Source organism: Alligator sinensis, unplaced genomic scaffold (assembly GCF_000455745.1).
Source record: "Alligator sinensis unplaced genomic scaffold, ASM45574v1 scaffold610_1, whole genome shotgun sequence".
NCBI lineage: Eukaryota > Metazoa > Chordata > Crocodylia > Alligatoridae > Alligator > Alligator sinensis.
The window spans coordinates 208,623-225,689 of record NW_005842348.1 but is presented as its reverse complement, the minus strand read 5'-3'; the positions used below and the strand labels follow the sequence as shown (position 1 = coordinate 225,689).

At 55.6% G+C, this 17,067-nt stretch overlaps 1 protein-coding gene across 2 annotated transcripts in view; it reads left to right on the top strand.

The window, feature by feature from the left end:
- The first annotated feature begins 249 nt into the window (after positions 1 to 249).
- PCBP4 (poly(rC) binding protein 4) overlaps positions 250 to 17,067 on the top strand; it is a 33,013-nt gene continuing 16,195 nt past the window's right edge. For both annotated transcript variants that reach the window (XM_014522420.2, XM_014522419.2), the window contains exon 1: positions 250 to 395. The gene's annotated coding sequence lies outside the window, so the exon portion shown is untranslated. The remainder of the gene's footprint in view (positions 396 to 17,067) is intronic.

Below are 17,067 nucleotides of genomic sequence, written 5' to 3'. Positions count from 1 at the left end.
TTGACGCCGGCCGCTGGGCTGGCCATGCCAGCTGATTGGTTTCCAGGAAAGAATGCAATTACAAAGGGTGAGCATATGTGAGCAGCGCGGAGGGGCGGGGGCCGTGGGGGTGGGGATGGAATGTCCCTGTCCTTGGCAGATGGTCTTACCCAGTGTGCATTGTTCCTTTTAGTGTCTCTTATCCGCTGTAATTGGATCGTGGGGGGAGGGATGGAGGCTGGGCGGGAGGGGGGAAGGGGAAGGGGGGGGGAATATTCCCAAGCCTCTGGCCCGCGCCTCGCCTGTCAAGCGTTTCATTGTTCCTGGCTGATGTCACTCCCAGTTGTTACAGACGCCTCGGTGGGTGACAATGTGGGACTAAGAGGCACAGCCGACCGGGAGGACAATCAGGCAAGGTAGGAGAAGAGGGGTAGCTGTGACTCCAACACACCTGGGGGTGCAGGGGCAGCAGGGTGAAGCTGTGGTGGGGGAGAGGGGACTCAGTGCAACTGACCCAGGGAGCAGAGGGATTGTCCTGGGCTGCGGGGGAGATGGGACTGTCAGTGTGAAGTCAGGGGGATCAGGGGATACCGTCCCCCAGAGCTGCTCTGGCCCCGTTCTGTGTGGCGCGCACAAGCAACTTTACTTTGCATCATCCCGCGCTGTCTGAGAGGGAGCCTGGCTCCAGCCCCATCCCTGGCTGCTCCATGACCTGCACCAGAGGGGAAAAAGAGCTGAAGTTTCTCTCTTGCTGGAGCCATGTGCTCCCATGGCAGAGAGTTGGGGAGCCCCTTGCGGGCTGAGAGGTTCCTAAAGCCACCTCAGTCCCTCTCTCAGCCTTGTCATACTTGGATGCCAGGTGCCCCAAGCCCAGGCACTGTATAGATTGGAGAGTTGATGCCCTGGGGCAGGGGGGTGGGTCAGGCAAGCTTTGCCTGGCACCCGGGGGGGACACTTATAGGCACTAGGAAGGGATTGAGCCCCCCAGAAAGCCACAGCCTGGTCCCCCCCTGCGCTGCATGCTGTGAATGGCTGCACACTGCCCAGGGCTCAGCCAGGGGCTATTTTAGTGTCTGAGCAAGGGAGGGGCTGGCAGCCAACACGGTGCCCAGGCGCGGAGTTGGCTCCCCACTCACACAGCCCTGCCAGTGCTGCTCAGTTCCTGCCGGCTGCAGCTCTGCCTGCTGCTCTCCTCCTGGCTCCCCATGTGTCTGAGCCCTGCTGATTTCACGTGTGGGCCCCATCGTCCCAGCCCCAGGGCACCTCCCACTAGCCAACCCCCAGCTGACCCCTGGAGCCCTCAACCCCATGATCCCCAGCGCAGCCAGTGCCCCCAGGCCTGACCATTGCTCCCCTGGGTACAAGCCCCTGCTCTTCCAGTGCCCCTCTTTCCTATTTAGTGTCCTCCCTGCCCTCCTGAGGCTGAGGGTGCCAGTGGGCTGACCAGAGGCAGAGACTTAGGAGGTGTGCCATTACATTCATCCCATGTGGGCCCCAGCACCAGCCTCCTAAGGGGAAGTCCCCACCCACCACCTGCCTCCCTTCAGCTGCAGATTGCACTCCTTCTTTCAATCCAGCCAGGTCCCTTTGTTCCTCTCGACCCAGAGGATGCCATTCCCTTCTGGTCAGCTCTGAGCCCCTCGCTGGCCAAGGCCAAAGCCAGAGCACTACTCACATGTTATCAAAATAACAATATGCCTGACCCTCCCCCCTGCACCCCCACGATATCTGGGCACTGCCCAATACCCAAGCCAGGGCTACCCCCAGCTGTATAGATCCCCCCTGGTGACCCACAGAACCACTTCCTCATGTATCAGCCAAAGAAGGTACTGGGGTGCATGTGGTTGGCACAAAAGGAGGGAGAGAAGGAGAGGGAGTACAGGGAGGGAAAGTCCTGCTGCAACTCCCCCCCACACCCAGTGCCCAGCTGAGAGTGTGAGTTAGGAACTGCCAGAGCGGGTCAGTCCGTGCTGATCTGTGCGCCTAGCTGCCTGCAGAGAAAATTGTGTGGCCCACACAGTGGTGATGCCATGTGTATTTGGGGAGGGCTGGGGAGTGTCACGTGGCTATCATTGAAAGGATCACAAATTTGGACCACGAACTGTTCCCTGAGCCTCCAGAAAGCCCAGTGATGTTCAAGGCAGCGAGGGCTGGTGAGAGCCCTTATCGAACAGAGAGCAGATCCCTGTGTGAGTCCTAGTAGCGCTACTGTTACCCAGTCATGCAGTTAGCCACAAGCTGGATGGGTGCGCAGTGGGGTGGGATGCTGAGAAGATGGGGATGGATTGTTCCTGCCTTGGGCTAGGTTTCAATCCGAACAGAGGCACATTCACCCTCTCGCCCTCTGAGGGACATTTTCCAAATTCCAGTGCAACGGGGGATGCCACTGACAGGCTTGACCTCATGTATCCCTCCATCCCCTTCCCACCACTCAGCTTGAACCAGCCCAGGCCAGGCCTTACCCTTGGGAGAAACCGGCTCTTTCCAGGAACTTTTTCTGGGATAGATCCAATTCCAGTGGAACTTTCCATAGGGAGTCCTGTTTCCTAGCACTGACAGCAGCTTCCACCTCATTGCCTTTCCAAATGGGATGGGACCTCCTAAGATTGCCTGCCTCCCCAGTTGAGTGCACATCCTGCCCCCCCTTCCCCCAGCTGAGGGCAATAGCAACAGTGAGATCCTTGCCCACCCCCAGGGATCTCCAATGCGTGGCACTCTCTCAGCTCTGCTGTGCTGGCTACAGATTTCAGATGTCCCTCTGTCCACACATGCTTGTTCCCTTTGTCCTTTTAAAACTTGCATCCTCCCCCCAGGCTAGCCCAAGCCATAAGAGAATCCAGCCCAGTGGTAAGGTCATGCTGTAATGACCCTCCCTCCCCCTCTTGCCTGCCAGGGACACACTGTGAATTGTTCTCGGCCCTTAAGATCTCACTTGTGTGTGCAAAACCCAGGGGTGGCTTAAAGAGGAAGCGACCCACATGTACCCGCTTCTACTATACCACTATCACCGCACCACCCTTTGTGAGCTTGAGGCTGGAGAATGCAGGGGCTGAGATGAGATTGTGTGTAGCTAAGGCACAGTCAGTGACACCAACACACCCAGGGAAGGCAACCAACCATCCCAGCTGTTCTGGGACAGTCCTGAATTCCACAGCTGGGTCCTGTTGTCCCCACGACTTTGGTCTGGATTTAAAAGCTTGGTCCTAGCTCAGCATCAGGCAGCACTCTGATTAGGGGCAGCCTTCCCATAGCAGGCGGCTGATTAGCCATGGTTAACTTCAAGGCTTACCAGGCACCTTCAGGGCTGCTGAGAGCTACTTGTTATGGCTCATCCTGGACTGTTGCAGCAGTTGGCTCCCCGGAAGTCATTGGCTTCATACCTAGGGGCATAACTTGTCACCAAACTGGGTGATGTATACATGGCACAGCTGGCAGGGGCTTTGCAGTCAGCCTCACAGGTGCCAGGATTAGACTCTGATCTTCAGATTAAGTTGTGCCACTAAAAGCTTTGGGAAATCTTAAGCAAGTCCCTGGGCTACTCCCCCAGTAACTGGCCTAAGGAAACTCCATCACTGGAAGTTTTTAAGAGCCAGTCAGACAGGCACTTGGCTGGGATGATTTAGTCAGGGCTGGTCCTGCCTTGGCTAGACTACAAGTGAGCTCCTGAGGTCTCTTCCAGCCTTACTTTTCTATGACTCTGTAGCTACTGGCACATGTATTGTGCTGGGTCTGTTCAGAAACATGAGATGGAAGGGTTAGAAACCACTGAGCTAGTGGTCTGAGCACAGGATTTGTACCCAGGGGATCCTGAGATATTGGCTCTGTCACTGCAGCCTTGGGTCAGCGAATCCAGTTCTCTGTGCTTCAGTTTCCCCATCCACACAATAGTGCCCTGCATGTGTGGGGTCATAAGTACTGTAAAGTGTTTGGGTGGCAGAGGATGCTAACAACTATTACTGGAATAACTGGCCTTGTGCCCCCAGAGCGGCAGGTCATTACACCTCTTCCTTTGGAGACTGTCAGAGCTCTAATTGGAAGGGGTGGAACTGCGTCAAGGAAGAAAGACCAGAGGGACAATCACGTGGCAGAACACCAAAAAGGTCAGCAGTAATGCTCACCAGTTTGCATCACTGTTAGGCAGGCACACACAGGGCACAAGAGCTTGGGACTGTGAGAAGACACAGGAACCTTCTCTGATAGATCTAGGCTCTTCTTCTACTGCGTGGCATGGATCGAAGCTGGACAAACCTGCCAGAGGCCACTTGCTGAATGGACCTGAAGGCCCTTAGCTGATTTAGGGCATGGAGGGGACGGGGCTGAGGAGGTCTTTGGATCAGGGCTTTTAAAGGATATGAACAGGAGTGTGGCATGGGGCCTGCCCTGGCCTGGTGGAAATGAACAGGAGTGTGGAGTGGGGCCTGCCCTGGCCTGGTGAACTGCTGTTGGGGTTCAGTAAGGTGGCTGAGAAGTCCTTAACCCACAGGGCAGGGAAGAGGAGAGTCCAGGATCTTTAATGAAGATTTCCTTTCTCCTATGTGTAGCTTAGTCCCTACAATCCAACATATGCTGGCAAGAGCAAAAAAGCGAAAGTGGTTGGAAATCACCCCCTTCGAACCTTGCTCAATGCCTGGGATACCATCATGGTCCAGCCAGTTGTAGGGTCTCATGAGGCATCTGCAACCTGAAGTCCTAGTTTAAACATCAGGCTGGCAAAGCACTGTGTACAGGGCCATCTGAGCCCTCCCTGCATCGTAGCGCACGATGCAGGGCACAAGCCTTATGTATCTCCCCCTATGCCTCCCTTTTTAAGCCCCACTCCGGAATGAGCTGCCCTCCTGGAATAGGCAGGGGACGTGTTTCATGCCTTTGTCCCACTGCTGGAGCTGCCAGGCAGTGATATTAGTGCAGTGCAGTGGAGCAGTCTGTGGCATGGAGCAGGGAAAGCTGGAATAACAGCACTGGGCACTTCCCCAGGGAGCACTCAGAGCACTTCGGGTCCTAAAGCTCACTGAGCAAGGCTGCGCTGCCCTCTTAACTCCTTCCTAGCCCCACCACTGCAGCACCTGGGCACCCCAGAGCCACTAATATACCTCTCCTCTCATAGATTTCATAGACCTTTGGGCTGGAAGGGACCCTGGAGGATCATCAAGTCCAGCCCCCTGCCCCAGAGGCAGGAAGTCAGCAGGGATCATAGGATCCCAGCAAGATAAGCATCCAAATGTGTCTTGAAGGTGTTCAAAGTGGGTGCTTGAACCACCTCTGGAGGAAGTCTATTTCAAACCTTGGGGGCTCGGACAGTAAAGAGGTTCTTCCTTATGTCCAGCCTGAATCAGTCACGGGGGAGTTTGTGACCATTTGATCTTGTCATCCCTTGGGGCGCTCTGGTGAACAGACGTTCTCACAGATCCTGATGAGCACCCCTGATAAACTTGTAGGTGGCCACCAGATCACTCCTGAGCCTGCGCTTTTCCAGGCTGAAGAGTCCCATGGCTCTCAGCCTCTCATCATAAGGTCTGCTTTCCTGACCTCTGATCATGCACGAGGCTCTCCTCTGCACTCTCTCAAGCTTCTCCATGTCCTTTTTGAATTGTGGAGCCCAAAACTGGATGCAGTACTCCAGCTGCGGCCTCACCAAGGCCGAGTACAAGGGGAGAATGATGTCCCGGGATTTGCTTGAGAAGCATCTATGGATGCAAGCCAGCGTTTTGTTTGCTTTACTAGCTGCAGCATCACATTGAAGGTTCATGTTCATCTTGTGGTCTATCATGACCCCCAAGTCCCTTTCATTTGTAGTGCTAACCAGTGCAGCACTGCCAAGCCTATAAGCACGCTGCAGGTTTTTCCTCCCAAGGTGGAGAACCTTGCACTTACAGTGTTGAACACCATCAGGTTCTCATCCGCCTATTTCATGAGCCTGTCAAGGTCTGCCTGGATCAACCTCCTGTCCTCAGGTGTGGATGCTTTACCCCAGAGTTTGGTGTCGTTGGCAAACTTGGCCAGTCCACTTCTGACACCAATGTCCACATTATTGATGAAGATGTTAAACAGTATAGGCCCTAGGACAGAGCCTTGAGGGACCCCACCAGTGACCGTGCACCAAGACAATTGGCTTCCATCAACCACCACCCTCTGGGTCGTACCGCGAAGCCAATTCCCCAGCCAGCGGATCATGGTGAGGTCGAGGCTGCAGTTAGCCAGTTTTGCCAAGAGGTGATCATGGGATACCAGATCAAAGGCTCTTTTAAAAATCAAGATATACGACATCAATCTCTTCCCCCTTGTCCAGGTGATAGGTCACCTGGTCGTAAAAGGAAATGAGATTGGTCAAGCAAGACCTACCCGCAACAAACCCGTGCTGGGTATCCCTCAGGATATTGCCGTCAGCTAGTCTGTTAAGAATGGCCTCTTTGATAATCTTTTCCAAGACCTTCCCCAGGACAGAGGTCAGGCTGATGGGCCTGTAGTTTGCCGGATCTACTTTCCTCCCTTTCTTGAAGATAGGCATGATATTGACCTTCTTCCAATCTTCGGGCACTTCACCAGAGCACCAAGAGTTCTCGAAGATCGGTGCCAGGGGCTGAGCTATGATGCTTGCCAGCTCTTTGAGTACCCTTGGGTGTAACCCATCAGGGCTGGTTGACTTGAAGGTGCACAGCCTCTCAAGGTGTTCCTTCATGAGGTCAGCTTCGATGGAGGGCAAGGAATCTCCCTCACCCGGACCTCCCTGACCCACAGTGGGCAGGGGTGTCCCATGGGACAGGTGAAAAACTGACACAAAGTATCCATTTAGCAAGTTTGCTTTTTCATGGGCATCGGTTGTCAGTTGTCCCATCTGGTTTAGCAGGGGACCAATGTTGTCCTTGCTTTTCCTCCGGCTCCCCACATATCTAAAAAAGGACCTGAGAGTTGCCCTCCTGGGAAGCCAAACCTGCCCCTCACGTGCCCAGCCTTAGCTAGAATGGAGTGATTCACAGCCCTACCCCTGGAAATACTCCAGTGCCCAGGGGCTGGGAACAGAAGCAAGAAAACCCTTTCCCAGGCCCTCCGGTTGGTGGGATGGCTCACTTGGCATGGAGAGCAGCCCCTTCCCAGATACCCTGATTTTAGGCTGTCCCTCTGGCTTGAGCGCTGCCCAGCAGGTGCCAGCATCCTGGGAGCTCTGTGAGGCGGCCTGTTCCCTGGCGCTGCAGGGGGCTGGGGAGGCTCAGAGGAGTGCAGCACGATGAAAGAGACCTGCTCTGCCCCAGTCCCTGGGCAGCATGACTGGCTCCTCAGGGCTTTGGGGCATGTGAGCCCAGGACTGTCTCTGCAGCAGGGATAAGCGAGCCCTGGGGGAAATGCCTCCATGCCGCCTCTGCCGCCTTCTGGCAGTGGATCTGGGCGCTTTGATGGAGAGCGGCTGTGCGGGCTGGGCTGGGCCAGGCGCTGCCAAGGGCTCAGACAGCTATAAAAGCCTGATCCCTTCCATCCCGTGACCCCTGCTGTCCTGCCCGCTGCTGCCGGTCCAGTTGCTCGAGCTGTCTGCAGCCTCTTTGATGTGGCCTGCAAATGCCCTCCCCTGTCCCACAGGAGCTCAGCACTGCTTAGAATGTGTGTGGGGGAGTTTCCTCCTCACTCCCTGCCCCTCTCCCCTCCCTTTCGAAGAAGCAGGGAATCCCTGTGCCAGGCCAAGAGCAAACCCAGGGATGTCTCCCTTCTGGCCCATCTGCTGAGACCCAGGAGGGTTTGCTCTACATGGCTCCAGCTCACACCTGCAGGCCGATCTCGGCTGTCTGGGACCAAGCCATTGTTGAGTCCAAGCCCTCTCTGGTACTGCCCCACTCATTCCTGCAGAATGAATTTGACTCCACCCTGTGCTGCCAGGGCAGGGGAAGGGGTGCTGAGGCTGGTGGTCCCTGTGCTGAGATTACCTAGGCTCCTGAATCCTCTGTGCACTGTGTTAGAGCTGGGTGCCAGGAAAGGACAAGGTGGGCTAAGCCGGATATGTGGAGCTCAGAGCAGGCAGGTGTCATGTAAGCAAGTGCCCCTCGCTCCTGGCCAGCAGCACCCCCTGCTCCCCCACATCCCTGTGTTAACACCCAATCCTGCCCCCCGGCTCCCAACCATACCACCACAGCTCCTCACATGCTCCCCCATTGCAACCTGTTGCCCCCCCAGCCCTGGGCTCGGATGACCCCCGCCCCTTTCTCCAAAGTCCCTCCTGACAAACAGGACAGTGTGACTCTTCCCCCCAGACCCACCCAAGCACCTGCATGCTGCTAGCTTCCAGCCCCCTTTGCTGGCCTGGGGGAGGAGACCCTCAGGCTTAGTTTGCTGGGGCTGATTATAGGCTGGATGGCCCAAGTGGGCTGTGGGCAGAAGGGGCAAGGCAAAGCCCATAGACAGGAGGGGATGTTCTGATGCCACTGCTGTGCCTCACCTGTCTCCAGAGGCTCTTCCTGCTCTGCAAGGGGGGCAATGGCTTCTGTTCCACCATGGCCTAAATCCAACCAAAGACCAGGATCTTGTGACTTGGGCCACTGCTTCACATGGCTCCTTCATGGCATTGCTGCTGCATTTCCAGTGCCCATGGAACACCACAATGGCCCCAGCCACAGCCCCACAACTGGCTTTTGAGGCATCTATAAAATCAGCTCTGAACACCAGGCTCTGGCCTCCCCCTCTCACCCTCTGCCCCAGAACTTGGTGGCCAGGGTGTCCTGAGAGCAGCATTCTCCCAGCTCGGCAGGGAAGGCTAGCCCAGGGGGTCACAGCAGCATCGCTTCCAAGGAAGCAGCTGCTGGCCCTTCCCCTTGGCGCTTTCAGTTACCTCCTAGCCCAGAGGAATAGCTCTGTCCTCACAGGTGCTCTTGTGTGTTGCTGCCAGCCAGACCCCAGCCACAAAGGGCAGGTCTGGCAGTGGGGCATTTCCTGGGGCAGGCTCCCTTTGGGCTATTTCAAGCCCCTGGTCAGGAGCCCAAGGCAGTGCTGGGGCAAGAGGGGCCAGCTGGGCAAGCTGGAAGTTAGGTCATTCAAAAGGTGCTGCTGAATTAGTACCTCAAGCAGCCAGGCATGCAGGCCCTCCCTATGCCAGGGCTGCTCCTGGTTCCCAGTGGGCTCTGGGGCAGCCCCAGCTCTCTGGAAAGGACTATGGGCACCCTGGAAGCCCCTGGCCCATGCTGGCTGTTGGGGCAAAGCTAAGCATTCACACTACCACTGTCTACCTACCTGGAAGTCTCCTCACTACCTACTGACCCTCATTTGGCTCACCAAATGCTCTCCCCATGGGGGGGGGGGGGGGCAACATGGCCTTCCCCTTATCAAGAGCCATCTCTGGCAGGTGTCAGACATCCTGGTTTCTTCAAGACGAGGGCTTTTGGGCAGTGCTAAGCCAAGGCTTCTCTGTGGCTTGTGATGGCTTAGATTGGCCTTGCTTCACTGAATTTGGTGGGAGTCTGCTGGTCCCTGCAGCTGAGAGTCAGGCCCCCGCTTCCTTAACTGAGAAAGGGGACTGGAGGAAAGGACCCCTTGGCTACCTGTGTGATTGCTGCCGGGGCCCCTTCCTCTCTCCCCAGCTCATCCTCTCAAGCAAAGCCTGACACTCAATCTCCTGGCAGAGCTGGAGTCACAATAAGCCTTCCAGAGCCTCTGATAGGACAGTTGCAGCCTGGGACAGCTGGTCAAGATCAGAGGCATGGGGTGACCGTGGCTGCATTTACACAGCTGTTGCCTTCGCGCCTCGGCGCGGGGTTAACTAGCATTTTCAGCTTGGTTTTCTTTAGGCTTCTCAGAAGGGAATCCAGGGGCTTAGGGCTATTTTGGCCCCGGGTACTCAAATCCCAGAAAATCCCTCTCCTCCTTCCCACCTCAGTGCCCCCACCACTCTGCACAGCAGGGTCCAGACAGTGCAGAGCAGCAGGACGAGGCAGGAGGGGGGCATGAGCTCCCTGGGGCGCGTGTGGGTCTGCATTCTGCGGATGCCTCCCCTCTGCACAGCAAAAACATCATGCGTTGTTGGCAGCCTCAGCGCTGGGCGCTGAGGTTGGGAGCAGCTCGATAGAGGTTACATCGAGGGCAGTGCAGGTTGCCACGTGGGGCTGTGGGACAAACAAACAGACCAAGGAGCCAGGGCCCAGCCTTTGGGGGAAGCAGGGCTGTTGGAGAAGCTGGCTGCCCAGGTTGCAGCAGAGCGGGAGGGCAGGCCTCCAACAGCAAAGCAAAGCAAGCACAGAAGGCCAAGGGCTCCAAGATGCCAGGCACAGCGGGCAGCAGAGGAGTGAGGCCCCACCCACAACAAGCACATGCCCCGCCCACAAGCACATGCCCCACCTACATATATGGCACACCTACAACACCACTTCCCACCCCTGATCCCAGCCATTCCCCAAACACCCCCCAATCCCAAAGCACTTCCACTCTGCCAAATCCCAGCATTCCCAAACCCCACCCCTAAGCCCAAACCCTAGCCACAATCTCCCAAAAGCCCTAGACTGATGTTTCAGATCAGCAGGGGTATAGGTCACCAGGCTCACAATGGTGCTTCTGTCCCAGAGCCTCTGAGCTCACTCCCACTCTCAGCTGAGCTGGCCAGAGCTGGGGGCAGCGGCTGTGTCTGGGCAGACTTGGGCAGGCTATGTGAGGATGCCTCTGAGAGATCTGCTGCATGGGAGAAAGGGATGGACATGAGACGGTGTTTAGAAAGCAAATGCTGGGGGCCCCAGCACAGCGCTGCTACAGCCTCTCCCACCAGTGGGGCTCCAGCGAGAACTCCCAAAGGAACAGGCTGAGCCTGGCTGGTTTTCTTTTGCAAGGCTATGGAGGAGTGTTACTTAGCTGTCCAAATGCACTGATCATGAGCACTTCTGCAGTGCCCCTCACCTTAGCTTCTGGGCACATGCAACAACCCAGCCTGTAGCTGTTGGGTGTCACAGAGAAGCAGGGCTGGAAAGGACCCCTGGAGGTCATCTAGTCCAACCCCCTGCTTGAGGCAGGATCATTCCTATCCAAAGCATCCCATACAGCCATAATCTAAACTCATTACTGCTGTTTCAGGCAGTGGCAGCCAGACTGGGCCGTTAGCCTCAAGCTTAGGGTTGTAGGAGCCAGTTCTAGCAAAAACCTGGGCAAGGTGTTAGCACGTGTTGTGCCTTGGCATGTGCAGGCCTCAGTTGCTCACGGGAGAGGGCAGAGCAGAGGGAGCACAGAGGCTAGACATGTGGGCAGGCCTGTGTTCCCAGGAACAGACCTATCCCAGGGTTAGCAGAGATCTCAGGGCAGAGGCTATGAAAAGGCTAATTGTGCTGCTTCTACTCAGGGCTTAATGGAGCATTAACAAGAGCAGCCCTCAGTACTTTGCCTCTGCACCCATGAAGCCCTCACAGGGCAGAGATCAGTGGGGCCCGGGTGTTCCCATCATTTCCCCCACGCCCCTCTCCTGGCCTCTTCCGGGCCTCTGCTCTGCCCATGGCCTGTTCTTGAGCCCAGTGTATGCCAAAGCTGCTGCAGCGGCAGAGCAGAGCTGTGTACCTGCTGAGGAGCCTCTCACGGAGGCATTACAGTGTGGGGAGCTGTACAGCTACCCTCCGTCCCAAGGACTGACTTCACTGCCCCAAGAAGTCATTGGGCTGACAGCTTCTGTAGTAGATGGGAGATCCTTGGGTCCACAGCTCCTGTAGTAGCTGACATTCAGGCCTCCAGATCTAAGAGACCAGCAATTCAGCTAGCCCCCAAGCCCTGCTCAGATTCACCCATCCCTTGGTGGGACTGAGGCTCCTCTGGGTTCTTCCCCATCATCCTTAAACCCCCACCCTGGTTCCTGTGCATGCCCATGCCTCGCCTGACAGACTTCCCCTACACTTGTCCTCACAGTCCCCTACTCATCAGCCTGGCTGAGCCTGTGTGAGCTCTGCTGAAAGTGGCAATGCGTGATGAGGTGCCAGAAGCGTGAGGCGCTGGGCACATGGGGCTAGTCTGGGCCAGGTAGCAAGAAGCAGGGAGGTCTCTAGCTCCCACCAGCTAGAGGTTCTCAGGTCCGGGGAAAACGAGCCTGTGGAGCTGACTCTGCATACAAACAGGCTGCTTTCACTGGCCCTCTCCTTGCTGTGCGTTGACAATGGTGGTAGGGTTTGCTGTAGCTCAGAGTAAACAAAATTTTCTAGTTAGGGGAATAAAATCTCACACACACATACACACTCATGCACACACACACATGCAAGGGATCGGCTGTTGCAGCAGCTGTCTCATTAGCAGTCACTGCCTGCTGAGCTGGATTGACAGCCTGGCCCAGGCCGGTGCCTACAGAATGGAAAAATGCCTTGGCAGGACACAAACCAAGGCTGGTTGGGGACAATGGCAGCCACACTCGTTTGGGTGCCGGCAGACGGCAAGGTGGGGTGTGCAGGGGAATCAATGTGGGCCCAGCACACAGAGGGATACAAAGGCCAGGGAGTGCTTTGCAGCACAGAAGCAGCTGTCTGCTGCTGTGTGCCAGGTCCCTGGGAGTCTGTCATGAATGCACTCAGGCAGAGGGGCAGGTATGGAGCTGGCACACAGCAGCAGTATTGAGCAGAGCCAACTTTGCCCGAGGATGGCCTGGAGTAGCCAGACACCCCTGCTGTGTCCTTTTGTGGTATGGGCCACACTCCTGGGAAGAGTTGGGTTGGACACTGCAGGGCCCGTCTTTGTTTTGGATGCCTGAACTCCCCAGTCACAAATGCAGACAGAACCAGCCCAGTCCCTTTCACTAATGCATCTCTTTTGTGGCAGCATCTCTCCACACTGGGGCCCAGAGCTCTACCCAGAGACTGGTTTTTGAATAATTGTTTCCTCCTTGGCACAGCAGGCTCTGTTCTGTGTTGTATCATCCTGGTCAGGAGCACACGGTAAAGCTGGCTGTGCAGTGTCTGGGACCAACTAGGGACAGGCTCAGCACAACTTAGAGCAGCTCTGGGGCTGTTCTACCTTATGCTCTGAGGGCCCTTGTGGCAGACAGGCAAGGGCTTGAGCGCAGAGGCAACCCAGCTACATTCCCTTTGCTGAGGAGGGAATTCCCAGGGGTCCAGAGAAGGGGATCTGGACTCCAGTGCAAGGACTATAAAGTGGAGTGTGTGTGTGTGTGTGTGTGTGTGTGTGTGTGAGCACACTGATCCTCTGCCTTTATTGCAAACATTGTTTTGAGATCTATAGGTAACGCAAGGCAGGGCTGTGTCCCAGCTGCAGGGTCTGGCTACTCAATCTAAACCTACCAGGAAATGCATCCAGTTAGGTTAGAAAGCCTTGGCAAGTGCCTTGGCTGGGGGAATGAATGGAACAGCTCCTTTGCTTCAAAGGAGCAGTGAATGCTTGCACCAGCCAGGGCCTGTGAACAGAGACTATCTTTCATAATGTACACACTCAGCACATCAGGTAGAAACAGGACCTGATCCCATGCCAAGCCACCCAGTGCTGTCAGAGCGGCAATCAGAACTGGGCCTATAAGCCAGTGGTTCTCAACCTGGCATATGTGTGCCCCTGGGGTTATTCAGTGCTTTGCCAAGGGGCACGTACCTGAATTTTAATAATGGCAGTGGGACCTCCTGCTTTGTCAACGTGTGGTGAGTGATGGCATCACTGCATGTTGACATTGGTGCTGACATTCTTCTTAAGGCATGAACATGCAGAGACATGGCTGGTGTAGTGGGTACAATCAATGGTACTGTGCAGGTAAAGGGGTACATGACCAAAACAGTGTGATGGCCCTGTGCTAAGGCATAAGGATCAGGAAGTGACAATGACTAGAAACAAAAGTGATAGCTACCAGGACTGTCCCAGTCCATGCTCAGCCAGGCATGGGAGACCAACTCAACAGATGGCGAGAAGCGCATTAGGCATCCTAATCCCTCCTCTCTTCAATCACCAAAGCTATTGCTAGGAATGCGGGTTAGAAAAGAGAGGAACTTTCCCTTCCAGCAATACAGGACAGCAATCAGCTCCCCCATGACTTCTAGCATGACCAGCCATGGGGCCTTGGGCGATGTGTCTCCCAGATCCCTTCACTGGGAACAAGGAACTTTGTGTTGCTTTTGTTACTGAGGGAGCCAGAGGGAAGAAAAATGCCTCAGATGATTCAGGCTGCCTTGGAGATTTGTAGCACAGTGAAATCCCTGTCAGGGTATTGCTGCTGCTTACTGACAGCAACATTGAGCATTGTGCTAAGCTCCGATGTCTTGGTTTGCACTGCACTCCCTGATCATATTCAGGAGGCAATAGGACATCACCCACAGGCGGATCCAGTTTATCCAGAATGAGTAACTGAGCACTGGGGTGGAGAGGGGTCATGGACAGCACCTTTCCTGTGCACAATCATAATAGGCAGACCAGGCAAAGAGCAGGGGCAATACCATTCCCATTTCAGAGCAAGCCAGTGGAGGCACAAGAGGCTCCACTTACAAAGCACCCGCTGCTGTCTGCGGAGTCAGCAGAGCTTAACATTTAAGAACATCCTTAGCACACCCTGAGACATTCGCTGACTAGGAATGGAGAGATCAAGCACTTGGTCCCCAGTCTAACAGGTCTGTGGCAGATTGAACCTAGATCTCCAGAGTCCCAACCCAGTGCTGTGGGCACAAGCCCAGCCCTGTCTGCCAAGATAGCCCTGCTCTTTAGCTTTTGATTACTGAAAACCTCAGAACCCCTGATGCAGAACAACGGTAAAGTCTATGAGAAAGAGCACATGTGTGTCCCTGCCTGCTCTGTAACACGCAGGGCAAGGAAAAGCCAGGCTTGTACCCAACAGAGCATGTGGCATAGCCATACAATTGTCTTTTCTTAGACCGGGCTGAGCCCTGTTCACCTGTGACAGGGCTGATTGCGGGGCAGAAGGCTGCCAGGCTGGGAGTCAACTGCCCACATGGAATTTCTATTGTGTGCATGTGTATGAAACTCAAATAGATGCACACAGGATTTGGGGCCTGTAATCTGCCTCTATGGCTTGCTCCCATAATGTGCCTCTTCTATAGGGCTTAGGATGGGACCACGGACTGCCTCCAGGTAGCAGAACCCTCTGCCAGTGAAAGACAGGCTGGTGGACAAGATAGGCCTGGGCTCTAACCCAGTCTGGCATCTCTTATGGTCCATCCTCAGCCCCTTGCTTTGCAAACTCCAAGGGCAGCAGTGGGATCAAGATCTGGCCTCAGAATTTTAGTGAAAATTTAAGAGCAGCCAGTAGCGTCCCCTGCAGGTGCCTGAAGACCAGGCTACAGGCACTAACATCCATCACCATTTTAATTCTCTCTCCATTAATGCCTCAGAGTGGATCAGCCTCTTCTTCCTCCATCCTCTCATCCTCTTGGTTATGCACAAACTTCTCCCACATTGCCACAGTGTCTGAAGCTTTCTCAGGGACCCCGCAACGCAGCCCTGCTCTGTGCTGAGCCACAGCGTGCCAGGCTGTGATCAGATGGTGGCATTATGCTGATGAGGGGCATGGCTCACCACCTGGAACCATGGGACTGGACTACAGTAGCATAGGAGAGTGACAGGGTCTGAGCCCTAGGCTGGGAGGGCATTGGAGGGGTTGGAGCTGACATAGAGGTGAAAGCCTGCAGCAAGGTGGGAGTAATCCTGAGGTGGTGGACCACAGGCCTGCTGCTGTCCCCAGTGGGAAGATGAGCCTAGCTATGGTGCAGCTGGAGCATTGACTTGGTGATCCCGTAACTCAGGGAACTGCTGCCACCCACCCAGCCCCCACCTTACCTAAGAATGTCATTCAGTCCTCGCCGCTCCCCGATTTTACCCAGCCCTTATTCTCTAGAGCATCCTACTGATGCTGGCAGTGGGCAGGTCATGACCCAGCCCTTGCTACCTTGGTCCTGGAGGCAAGAAGACTCTCCTGACAGGCTCAGCCAGGCACAGCCACCTGGGAGCATTGGATTTCCAGAGGAAGCAGCTGGGACCCACAGGGAAATTGGTGCAGACTGGGTAGGAGACAAAGCCAGAGGAGCCAGAGGGAAGGTCCTGGCAGATGAATCCGGGAGCACAGGAGTAGGCAGAGCAGGGCATCAGCCAGTCTGGTGCCCTCATGTGTCAGAGGAAGGGGTCTCTCCCCCTTAGCTGTGCCATCTCTCCTGGCAGTATGGGCATGCCAATTGGACACAGTTATTCATGCCAGCAGGGGCAAAGGGCTGGGGCCAGGAGCTTGCTGCCTTGAAGAGGAAGCTGAATTCCTTTCCTGACCCATCTCTCCACTGTCATGGCTACTATCATGGCTCTATGAGCAGAGCACAGCCTAGCCCCTTGCTAACTGCGCAGTCCTTTGCTTGGTGGGCCGTTCTCACTCTAAGCTCCAGCTTCTATCATGGGATTCCAGCTGGACTCTGGCACTGAGGAGCCCCACCGCAGACAGAGCAAAAGAGGGTGAAAGCAACCCACAGCCGCACCCTGGCCCTCCTGCCCCAAACCGCATGGTCCTGGCTAGTTGTTCCAGCCACATTCTGCTCAGCACATGGAAGGGCGGGAGGGGCAGAGATGGCAGCAGGCTGTCCCATAGTCCTGGTGCTCTGAGGGCTGGCCCAGCCTTGTATGCTGCCACAGCAGGAAGATTTCCCTGCTTTAAATCTAGGGGTGGCTGCAACTGCTCTCAAAGGGAGTTGCTTGACAGCCAAGGAGACCTGGAGAGCAGCTGTTCTTTACTGCTCCCCCTTCCCCCAGCTACATCCCCTACTGCTGGGCAGAGCTATTGCCCCTGCTGCCCCTTTGTACCAAAGGAGAAAGGGAAGCAGAGAACTGGACACCTTTGGGCAGGTGGAGCAGGGTCCATCCCCAAACTTTGCAGCTGCCTCCCTACTCTGGATTACAGCTCTGGTTCTCCTCCTCCTCCCTACCTTCTCCTAAGCTCTGGGAGGCTGGAATTGGAGCTCCTGGGCCCCACTCTGCACTTTGGTCCCACCTCCTCTTCCCTTGCTGCTACAAAGTGGCCACGTTGGCTACAGTCAAAGGCAGAGCAGAGAACAGAGCCCAGGTGCCCAGGTGCCCCATCAGCACCCCTAACACAGTCCAACTATCACCGTTCAATCCACAGAGTCTCTTGCTGAAGCTTTGTTCCCCAGTGGGCAGACGGACAGAATGGGGAAA